Source organism: Silene latifolia, chromosome Y (genome assembly GCF_048544455.1).
Source record: "Silene latifolia isolate original U9 population chromosome Y, ASM4854445v1, whole genome shotgun sequence".
Taxonomy (NCBI): Eukaryota; Viridiplantae; Streptophyta; class Magnoliopsida; order Caryophyllales; family Caryophyllaceae; genus Silene; species Silene latifolia.
In genome coordinates this window covers 10,275,236-10,287,751 of record NC_133538.1, presented here as the reverse complement: position 1 = coordinate 10,287,751, position 12,516 = coordinate 10,275,236, and positions in this window count along the sequence as shown.

Genomic DNA, 12,516 nt, shown 5'->3' with positions numbered 1-12,516 from the left:
AAGCAGGAATCTCTTGTTAATGTCCGTCGGCTTCTCATCTTATTTATTTCTGTTACAAATTCAGGATTGCCTAAGAAGCAATATGATAATTTGAGGTGGTTTTACACACTCATTTGATTTATGTGTGCATTCTTGGTTCTGAGTTTGGTTATGCCTCTCCGCTGTTTTTTTTTTCTTTCGTCCCTTTGTTCACGGAATATCATTGATTTCTTATTCGATGTAGGAGAGAGCTTTGCATAGCTATGGATTTGAGCATGTGGCAACACTTAATAATTTGGAAAAGGCTGGATTGTTTAGGAAATAGGTCATACTTAATTGTTAATTTGTTGCATTACTTTTTTAAGCTTTAATTGTAATTAGGTAATATACTCCTATCATCACGTGAGAATTCCTTTCAAACCAAAGGCACCTAAATCTAGCCATAGAAGCACACTTCCACATTATCTACTTTTGCTTTGATCTCCTTACTTCTAGAGGTTGTATAACCTTGATTAACGAGTAATCGTAAATCATGGAGTAGTCTCATTGATGTTCATTTGGTGTCTTTCATATGCACCGATATTGCTTTTTGCGGCGCTTTTTTTTTTTCGTGTTTTATCAGCATTTAATGCATTATTATCGATCTGATCAATGCTTTTTATCTATCGGTTTTACGAGTCCCAAAGGTATTTCGTATGTCTTCTCGGGATATGCACCACTTAGGATACTTTTTTATTCAAACAAGCCATCGATCGGGATGGTAAGGATATTCTTATTAAGTGCCCCTGGAATTAGTTTTTTTTTTTTCCTTTTTCTATGACATTTTCTAAGGTGGTATTGGCCACATTTATGGCGCAATGACATTTAAGCATCGCAACGAACTATTGTGAGATGAAATTTCAAACCGAAATTGAATACTACGGTGAAGGGCATTCGGCTCATAAAAAGTCTTTGACTTCTTGTATTAGCCCTTATTTAAATCTTATACGATTGTGTTATTTGTGCCTTCTTCAAAGGATTATGTGTGACGTAAAGTTACTTTTTCCAAGTTTAAGGTAATAGATGCTAATATAGATTGGATAAAGATACATCATTTGGCTTCTTGTATTAGTTTTCTCCAAGGTTTGGACTATGTTTGTTGTTCTACTTGCTGAAACTTATGATGGATATACATTTGACTCTTCACAGGCTTGAGTATGGTCGTGTCTCTACCCAGATTGTTTTCAATTGAACAATTCTTTTATTGTTCAAGCTTTTGAAAAGGTTAGTACATTTTGGTCGAAATCATTTTCAATAGATATTTGAAGTATTATTCCAACATCTTTTCCCAATAGAGATGGTGTTACCCATTGATCCATTCGGATCCCCTACCTTATCGCTTACAATGGCATATTTAATTCCTCGTGTTTTTTTACCTGGGAAAATGCATCTGTTTATGAACCTTCAAGAAAAACCCTTGTCGGTATGGCAGAAGTTGAAGCGGCCATACAGGAAATGTTCCAAGCTCCTCACATTCGGTGTGAGTGTATTGCTAGTAGTTGTGATACTTAAAATACAGTAATCTATGTGTCTCGTTAGTTATATAGGATTTCTATGTTGATATTTTGTTTTCTCGTTAACTTTGTTGTGTTGAACAGATTCTCTTGGTAATATGCCCAATGGGAGATGAGCAAAACGATTTTGCCAAGTAGTCTCGTCTCTCGGCTTTTTTTTTAAAAACAATTAGTCATTTTACATATCGGTTTATATTTTTGTATAGGTTAGTCGTCTAAGTAAATTTGACACATTATGTAGATGAAATTTTTTTGTAATTGGCTTTGGATAACCGATTGATTGTATACAGATATTTTTTGTTGATTATGGAATCATTTTGCATTGTCATCATGTGTACGACTAATATGGGCAACAGCGTAATATTTTTTTTTATAAAAAATAATAATTATTGACATCGGATTTTTGCAAAAAACTGATGTCCATTGATCAAATAGACATCAGTTTTCCTAAAAATTTGATGTCCATTGATCAAATAGACATCGGTTTTTTTAAAAATCCAATGTCCATTGATCAAATAGACATCGGTTTTCCTAAAAATCCGATGTGCAAATTTTAATGGACATCGGTTTAAAATCCGATGTCCATTAATCCACAATGGACATGACCAAACTCTACATCGGTTGTGTATCCGATGTCCATATAGCGAAAAGTCCGATGTCCATCACAAGGTTTGTAGTAGTGTGATTAAGGTGATACGACTTTAGCCTTATCATGCACTAAGCAATCTTGTACATGCATGAAATATGCAAAATCTCGTTGTTACATTAAAATAAAGGTGATTTAGGTTTGGATTAGGTGGACCACGTAGTAGTCCTGCCTAATCCAATCTTAAACCCTTTTCGGCCCTAAAAAAATGGCAAGAGTTTGGGTGCAATCGCCTTATCTGTGCATGAAGTAGCCTTGCATATGCATAAAAAAGCAATATATGTGCTTTAAACAACCTTGTACATGCATAAAATATGTAAAATCTTGTTATTACTTTATAATAAGCTAAATTGTCCAAATGCTTATATGGAGGTTTTGGGATTCACAATACTAGCGGGAGACTGGCTGCCTATAGGTTTCTATGTAGAAATCTTATACATTTCTACATATAAAGGGTATAAAGATACTTGAGATGTACCTGCAAGGCTGCAATCATGGATAATTTAGAGAAGTAGTCCTAGTTTGGGCACCTTCCTCTACAATTTCCTATACTTATTGACCGACATTAGGACTCCAACATAAACAAGGCCATCCATTATCATGTTATTTAGAAGAACAAGTTATGAAATTATAAGAAGAAAAAAAAATAAGCAAGATGCATGTATGTACATCTTCAACAACTATCAGACTAAGGAGCGTAAAAAAAAAACACCATTTCTGTGTGATACAAAATTTTTGTCCAATGTATGTTTTCATAGTTCTGCCTACATACACTACAAGTGGGTATTATATGTCTCCACAACTCTGACAATAACTCTAAATACAATAATGTTCAATGCAATGTTATGTCATATGAGTCCACATGAGTTCGAAATTCGAATCGAATTACTAGATATAATGGGACAAAGGGAGAGGGATTACTAAGTTCTCTTAATAATGTAAATCCATGTCCAAATTATTTGTTCAATTTGTTTAAAACGTCTCCTGGCTAGGGCGGAGGGGTAAATTTTGAAGTGTAAATGAAAGATACTAGCAATTTTATATTGTCAGGCATTGCAAAATGTATCAGGAGAAGCCGATTAACAAACACAAAAACGATCAACCCATTATAGGCACTTTACCAAAAACACAGATTTCATTAGCAACATCCATGTATCTAACTAAACTAATGAACTTATTCAACGTTAAAAATAGATCTAGACTACCGAATTCACGAAATTGAACTACTAATTTCATGATTTCAACCAATTGAGTTCCCAATTTCATGATGTCGTGATTTCAAACTCGAATTTCAATTGTGTGTCCAGTTGCTAGCGAACGAACATACATCACCGTTCAATTTCAATTATGTACTCCAATTATATGTATATAACCATGAATCAACATTTCGTGAACCCTAATTCGTTGACGAATTAACAATTTCGAAAACATAAAGTCGAAATTCAAGGAAATTAATTGAGAAATCAAACAAACCTCATCGAAATTTGACGAACGGTGAAGGATGGTTCGATTTGCGTCTCCATTGATGAAGGAACCAACAAAATATTGAAGCTTGTTCTTCAATTACAAAAATTTGGCATAAACTCCTCGCTCAACTACAAAAATACAAAAATAATATCATCTAGGTTACAAAATTGAAGAGATTTAAAGAAGAAATTTACCTTTATTAATGATGGTGAAGGAGGAAAATTACGATGGTCGGTAGTGAAGAAGCTAAAGACGCGTAGTGATCGAGGGAAGCAGGGAGAGAGGCAAGAGAGAAAAGAAGTGTGACTTGTGAGCGTTTGATATTTTATTAAATGATAGGATTGTTTTGTAAGATGTTGATTATACAAACATAGGATTGATCTTTGTCATTGAATCATGACGCATCTAGTGGTCCTTAGAGGTTCTCATGGTTCTCATTATATTGGTGGTTCTCACCGGATCCTAACCCTATATATATATATATATATATATATATATATATATATATATATATATATATATAGAGAGAGAGAGAGAGAGAGAGAGAGAGAGAGAGAGAGACAAGATCCGGTGAGAACGATCAAGCGGTGAGAACGATTCTTGATCATTGGATTAAGAAAATCAAGCGTCTGTATTAAAACAAAATATTGATGCAAGGGGTCATTTATCCAACAGATTCGTCATTCCCAATTAACTTCACCCATGACCTCCTAATCACCACTCATCACCGTCGATCACCAAATCACGCCGGCAACATACACAATCACCGTCACAACACCGGCGATGAGCCGACAACCATCGTCACACGCCTATTCACAATCAGCCATGCCTATTTTTCCAATTCCTGAAGTCACACACCAATTACTACCACGACCTCCAACAACAGCAGCTCAACCCAGAACCACCAGTCGACGGCGGCAGGAACTCATGAGATTCAAAAAGTAATTAAATTCGTGTGTTGGGGAGTGTTCTGAATTATGTGGATGCACAACAACCGAAGTCACCGTTGTTCATTCGGGCTATGGCAGCGTCGTGGTCGGAGAATTCGCAGCCAAACACTCATTACAACTTCACTACAACTCAATTTGATTCAAAAGAAATTGAGTGCATCTGTTTTCTATATTAATGTATCTCAATCCAATTTAAATGTACCTACTAACTAATTTTGTGTATAAATGCGAAGATTCATTAAAATAGTGGTGAGATACGTCAAAATCTAGTGTAGATACATTAAAATAATAGATGATAGGTTTTTGGGTCGCCGGAGATAGGTCGATGATGATGGAGATAGGTATTTGGGTTACCGGAGATAGGTCGATGATGACGGCGATTTTGTGGCTGTTGGCGTCACATAAGGTGGTGATTGAGGTGTCATAAATGCACCTGCATAGTAGAGGCCGACATTGGAGGTGGTTGACGCCGGCAATTCGCCGACATCAGATGTTCACTACCGGAGGTGGGTGGCTGGTGAACGTAAAAGTGAAGGGTAGTGTGAGAATTTGATGGGGGCACGTGGGTTTAATTAGGTAGAAAGAGGGGTTTGTAAGTTATACGGAGTATTTGATATGCTGTATAGTTGGCGTGAGAGTTTAGTCAGTTAGGTGTGACTTAGATATCCGTTCTCTTCGTTCTTACCGAATGATCGTTCTCACCTGATCCTAAATCTATATATATATATATATATGTATATATATATATATATATGTATATATATATATATATATATATATATGTATATATATATAATATTAATGGGTTCATTTAAGTCCCCTTCTATTAGATAAGTCCCTAAGTCCAATCCTAAGCCCTTAGATCATAAAAATTGGATGGTTGAGATTTTAACAAGAAAAAACACACATCCAATTCCCCATGCATGACATTAATCATGCAATTTAATTTCCCCACGTTTACCCACTTCACACTTTTCTAAAACAAAATTCAAAACACATTTTTATGATTTCTCCTCTCTTCTCTCTTATTTTCCTGTTCACCGCCAACACCTTTCAACTTCCCCATCATTCACTTATTGTCGCCATTTTTCAGCAAACTTGAAGTCGTCACTTTTGTCGCCATTATTCTGCAAATTTGAGTTCGCCATTTTTCTGCAATTTAGGAATTGACACTATCATAATTCAGGTATAAAATCTCCATACTTTCTTCTTCTTCTTCTTCTTCTTCTTCTTCTTCTTCTTCTTCTTCTTCTTCTTCTTCTTCTTCTTCTTCTTCTTCGTCGTCGCCGGAGATAGGTCGATGATGATGGAGATAGGATTTGGGTAATCGGAGATAGGTCGATGATGACGGCGATTTTGTGGCTGTTGGCGTCACATAAGGTGGTGATTGAGGTGTCAAAAATGTACCTGCATAGTGGAGGCCGACATTGGAGGTGATCGACGCCGGCAATTCGCCGACATCAGATGTTCACTACCGGAGGTGGGTGGCTGGTGAACGTAAAAATGAAGGGTAGTGTGAGAATTTGATGGGGGCACGTGGGTTTCATTAGGTAGAAAGAGGGGTTTGTAAGTTATACGGAGTATTTGATATGTTGTATAGTTGGCGTGAGAGTTTAGTCAGTTAGGTGTGACTTAGATATCCGTTCTCTTCGTTCTTACCGAATGATCGTTCTCACCTGATCCTAAATCTATATATATATATATATATAATATTAATGGGTTCATTTAAGTCCCCTTCTATTAGATAAGTCCTTAAGTCCAATCCTAAGCCCTTGGATCATAAAAATTGGATGGTTGAGATTTTAACAAGAAAAAACACACATCCAATTCCCCATGCATGACATTAATCATGCAATTTAATTTCCCCACGTTTACCCACTTCACACTTTTCTAAAACAAAATTCAAAACACATTTTTATGATTTCTCCTCTCTTCTCTCTTATTTTCCTGTTCACCGCCAACACCTTTCAACTTCCCCATCATTCACTTATTGTCGCCATTTTTCAGCAAACTTGAAGTCGTCACTTTTGTCGCCATTATTCTGCAAATTTGAGTTCGTCATTTTTCTGCAATTTAGGAATTGACACTATCATAATTCAGGTATAAAATCTCCATACTTTCTTCTTCTTCTTCTTCATTATTATTATTATTATTATTATTATAATTATTATTATTATTATTATTATTATTATTATTATTATTATTATTATTATTATTATTATTATTATTATTATTATTCGGCAAAACTGAAGTTATTGCTATTACTGTTGTCGTCTTCCTTGTTTATCAAAGTGCATGTTATTTTTTAGCTTTTGAGTTATTGTTATTTATCTCCTTCTCCTTATTACTTATCTCAGCTTTTTTTTCTTGTTTTCGTTTTTGTTTTTTTGGTTACCCAGTTTAATAAGATGAACAAGTTTTATTATTGTGTTAAGAAGATTAAGTTTTAATATGTTAATCCAGTCGTAACTTCAATTGGAAAACTTTAATTTATTGATTATGAAACTACTATGTTATATTTTTGTAACTGTTTCAAATTTAGGAACTTCAATTAATCAATCAATTAGGTTTCTGGCATAAAACACCAAATTAGATGATAAAACATCAAATTAGATCTGATTGTATTGTTTAATAAACCCCAATTATCACTCAAATCAAAGACAACAACAATTTCACCTGAATTAGGGTTTGTGACTTCCCAACTTTATGTCATTCACTGAATTTATGTAAGTCCCTTCAATATTTTATCTTTTTTTATGATTAAATTGCATAAATTGTGTTTTTTATGATTCATACTGCAATGGGTTTGGAATAATTCATCTTTTAGTTCATGGGGTGTCTTTGATTTTGAGTTGTTTGAATGTCTATGTTAATTTGCTGCAAACTAAGCAATCCTAAAGTGATGTGTTCATGTCATCCTCTGTAAATGTTGAGCTACAATTATTTGTTTGTGCCTTGTGCTTTTAGCTAATTTGTTTTTTTTTTTTTTGTGTTGAAAATGTTTGGTAAAGAATTGTGCTTTTTTTTTTATCTGCTTAGCCCTTTGATAAATTCAGTTAATCATTCAAAGTAGATGTGATTGCATTTTTTAAGTTCAATTCATCCATATTATGCAATTTCACTTTATATTATATATCTGATGTTTGAAGATCAGATGACTGGTGAAGATAAGATTGATGGTGAAGATAAGATCGTCGGTGAAGATCAGATAGCTGGTGAAGTTCAGACAGTGATAACAGTTGAAGATCAGACGGATGGTGAAGTTGTTGTTGATAATCCCACGCCCTCGATAGTGGTAAAGTGTCGATGTAAGAGGCTTTCGAAATTAATAAATGAGCTGAATGATAAGCAGCGAGCAGCAGTGAAGTGTATCGGGTTTGGTGGACTGCTTGAGTTGAGGCTTGTAAAGTACCCTCTTGAACATGTAGACCTGTTTTATGAAACTTTTAATGATGGGACGTATGTGTTTAGGGCTTCCGAATTGAAAGAGTTCATGTTGAGTAAGCATGATGTTCATGATTGCTTCCTGCTATCACGCGGTCTTAAGCAACTCGAACTAGTACCTACTGGTCGTAAGAAGGAGGCAACCGAGCTTATGATTAAGGAACTGAAGGCTCGGTGGAGAAAGAAGTACAACGTGTCAAAGTCATCTGATCCAATTCCCCTAGGAAAGGTATTAAAAGACGTTGAGGAAGACATAAAAGAGGGCGACCAATTTTGTCGGTTATTTGTACTGTTTAGTGTGGCAACATTATTAGCACCCACGTCAAACGGGGTCGACATGAAGCTTCTATCAGAAATTGAAGACGTAAGTCTTATCAGTCAATATGACTGGTGTACATATGTGCTTGATCAGATGGTCGCTGCTGGTCTCGAATATAGGAAATCGCCGACTTGCTTGAGGGGTTGTATTCCTTTCCTGATGATTACATATTTCCAAAGATTTGATCCGCGGTAAAGTCTCACGTCATGACCTCCCACTTATAAAACATTGGGATGACAAGAGTATTACCAATAGGATAAAGGGAGAGCTCGTTAGTGGATCTTTGGGGCGTCAGATATTCTCGGAAGTGTGTTATCCCCGCTGCATTCAACCTTCTTATAAGTCAAATGATATCACTGGTAATGGAACTCCTCAGTTACTTCTGGTTTCTACATCATACTCAACCCCTGAGACGAAATTCATTCACATAGAACTACCTCCAGGTGTTGAGGATGACCAGGAGTTGCAAGCTAGAGCTGTGGATGTAAGTCGAGCTTTTCTATTTGTCATTCTGTCTAACTATTTCAATTTCAATTGGATAAATCATATTATTTTTAGTTGTAATTGTGTAGATTGTAACTCTATGCTTATATTGTGTAACTTTAAAACTCAGCTCCTAAAACATAGTTGAAGTTATGTTGGTTGTGAAATAAAGTTTCATAAAACATAGTTAAAGTTTTACTGACAGTGAAATAAAGTTTCATAAAAGATAGTTAAAGTTTTACTGACAGTGGGATGCTTTTTTTGTAATATAAGGTCTGCATGAGCTCTACTTAAAGATGCAGCAGAACGCAATTGTCTTCCATGCGTGGTACTCAGATGCAACATCAAAGATCAAACTTCTAACAACTCCGCATATTGACCCAATTGATTTCGTTTTTTCACAGTCTACACAAGCATTCTTTGAATCTGATGTGCTTCATCGATACGTCGCTGAAGTAACTGATATAACCCAGCGAATGAAAGATCATGTGGATAAAGCACCTGTTTTTCATGAAGCTTAGACAAGTACCCCAATTCGTCCTGATGATAACTTACATTCGAGATTGCAGCAAATTACTGGCGTTTTACGTGATCTAGCTGGTGATAAAGATATCAAAGAAGGTGATGGTTTGGAGGTTCATGAATCTGCTGACGAGGTACATGTAGACTGCTCCGCTCAATATTTGGACGATATAGGTATTTGTACACCCGTTGTAAATAATCAGAGCGTATGTGAGCTGCGGGTGGGAGAGGCTGTTATGGAAGTAGATCATGTGGAAGTTGATGAAGTTCCAGCAAAGGTATCGGAAATGTCTATTACCCAAATGATTGGGTCCGCTCAGGTTTATTCTACTGCTGAAATTAATGTCGTTTTACAAGACGTGCGAGAGTCAGAGATTGAGTTTGAGGCGCTGTTGGGAGGGGGTACTTTGGAAGCGTCTGACGAGAGAAATAAAGAACCTCGTTCAACTTACGTTCTACATACTGAGGGTGTACACCATCCCTTTTTATTTCATTCAAAGACCAATCTGTCGTGCATGGTTGTTGCCCTTGAGAACCTCGGGTGCTCTTTTGATTGTGGGGAACCCGATATGGAGCAGTTAATTGTGTCTGATTTCTTACGCTGCAATAAGAGACTGTTCACATCTGTTTTTAGCTGGCGGAAGGATGTAATGGATTACATCTTTAATAAATCAGACAACTATAGCAAAACGTAAGTAAACTGGGAAATCTAGAAATTAGTTGAAATTCTATTAATTGGAAATTTACTTCATCCATTATAGATAATGCATTTAACATTTTAACATCCTTATTGCGTTTCTTTCTTAGGGAATCAATTTTATCATTCACCGACTTATACAGCATTCCACGGGAGGAGATTGTGTCGTTGGAACCTGGGATTCAAATCCTGAACAATGTCATCGATTTTTGGTGTATACTACACAACTACATCAGAAATGAGAACACTGCACCAGTCCCAACTTCCCGTTGTTGGTTTGGTCTTAGTCACACTGTATGTGCCGTGATTTTTTCTGCTATTTATTTTTTACCTAACTTTCAGTAACTGTGACTTTCCTATGCTATGCTTGGTCAGGGTCCTGTGGTCTAAATTTGGTATGCCAAAAAAAAAGGGGAAGTGTTGGACCTTAGTGAAGAGATTTTTAATGCGTGGAACATGTGGGAGAAAGATTGTCCAACTCCCTTTCATCTTGACTCTGACTTGGTATGTGTATCCTTATAGCATCTTTCATGTGGTTTTAGCTCATTTCCAATGTCTTAGAGTACATATTATAATCTGTTTTCAGGCCTTGATTGAACAGATTTTGACTGCCTCTATTTTATTGATTCCAGGTCTTTATTCCTGTTTTAGCCGGTGACCATTATAGCTGCGTATGTATAAATTTCCCAGCGGAGCACATTGAATACCTTGACAATCGTTCATATGGCGAAAATTTTGACATTTTTCCTTATGCAGGCGTTACATGCATCTGTGTGAGTAAACTACCCTTAACTAATGCGTTAGTTCACAGTTTGTGATACTTCAATCCTCTATCTTCCTTTTTAACTTTACATCTTGATTTTCAAAACTCTAAGGTTGTATTCTGAAACATTAGAATGTAACTTTCGTAACTTTAATACTCAACATTTGTTTTCCAGTTGTCATGTATTTTTATAACTTTAAATCTATCTCCTGAAACTTCAATACACAATTTTTATAACTTTATTACCGTTTCTTGTCATGTATTTTTATAACTTTTGAAACTTTAAGCCTCTTCTTTGAAACTTTAAGTGTCTTTTTGGAAACTTTAAGACTCAATTTTGAAACTTCAAGCTTCCATTTTTGAAACTTTAAGCCTCTTTTTTGAAATTTTAAGACTGATTCTTGAAACTTCAAGCTTACATTTTTGAAACTTTAAGTCTCATTTTTGAAACTGTAAGCCTCATTTTTGAAACTTTAAGCCTCTTTTTTGAATTTTTAAGACTGATTCTTGAAACTTCAAACTTACATTTTTGAAACTTTAAGACTCATTTTTGAAATTTTAAGCCTCATTTTTGAAACTTTAAGCCTCTTTTTTGAAATTTTAAGATTGATTCTTGAAACTTCAAGCTTACATTTTTGAAACTTTAAGGCTAATTTTTGAAACTTTAAGCCTCATTTTCGAAACTTTAAGCCTCTTTTCTGAAAAATTATGTTGGGTCAATTAACATAATTTTTTTTCGAGACCAGAAGCCTATCATCTGAAACTTTATTTCACATATGGTGTAACTTTATTAGTATCCAATTAACTTTTCGTATTTAATACCTTCAAGCATGCCTTGTTGAACTGTCAATTCAACTGTCTGATTTGAACCATATTAGAATCACTTACAAGTTAATGAAATGGGCAAGTACATGCTTTCTAAAGGGTTAAGCAAAGGTTCTAAGGTTAGCGAGTTTAAGTTCGTGACCATTAACTTCAGATGGCAAGGTTTAGGCTACTCAGCTAACGATTGCGGTACATATACAATGATTCACATGCTTCTTTATATTGGGGTTACATTTGATTGCGGGTTAGGCACCATGGATGCTATGAACTTGTGCAGAGCTGAAATTGCCGCGACACTAGTTTAAGTGACATTAACCGCTCAAGACAAAAACGTGTTAGACGCGGTGAAGTCCTTCAAAGAGTACAAAGCTCTTGCGTGTTCAAGTTCAACAAGGGAGGATTCTTTCAAAACACCTCCTCAAACAAACCCCCCGAAAAGAATTTCTGATTCTCATATTGTGAATGAAACAGCTAAATGCCCGCGGTTTAGTAAATCTGATTCAAATACCCCTGCAGCTAAGTCCTCCATCGCTCTTTCAGCTTCTAGTGAACAACTATCTGCTATTAAGAGTCGTCCTCGTGGGAAGGGAGATGGCCTTGGTTGCTCCCTTGACTGCGATGTTGCTGATTTAGGGACGCTTGTGATTTCCAAGACTCTAAGGAACAACCAATTATTACTCAAGGATGTGCCAAATTTAAGGAAGAACGTTGCAGACTACTGCTTCCTTGACGACCACAACATGGACCCTAGGTACGCTCATGTTCTATGTCTACTCAAAATGATTTACTTGAATTCATAAGGTTCATAGGTAAACTAATATATTCGCCTTACAGGGAACACCTAGCGGATTACGGACTCAATGTCATG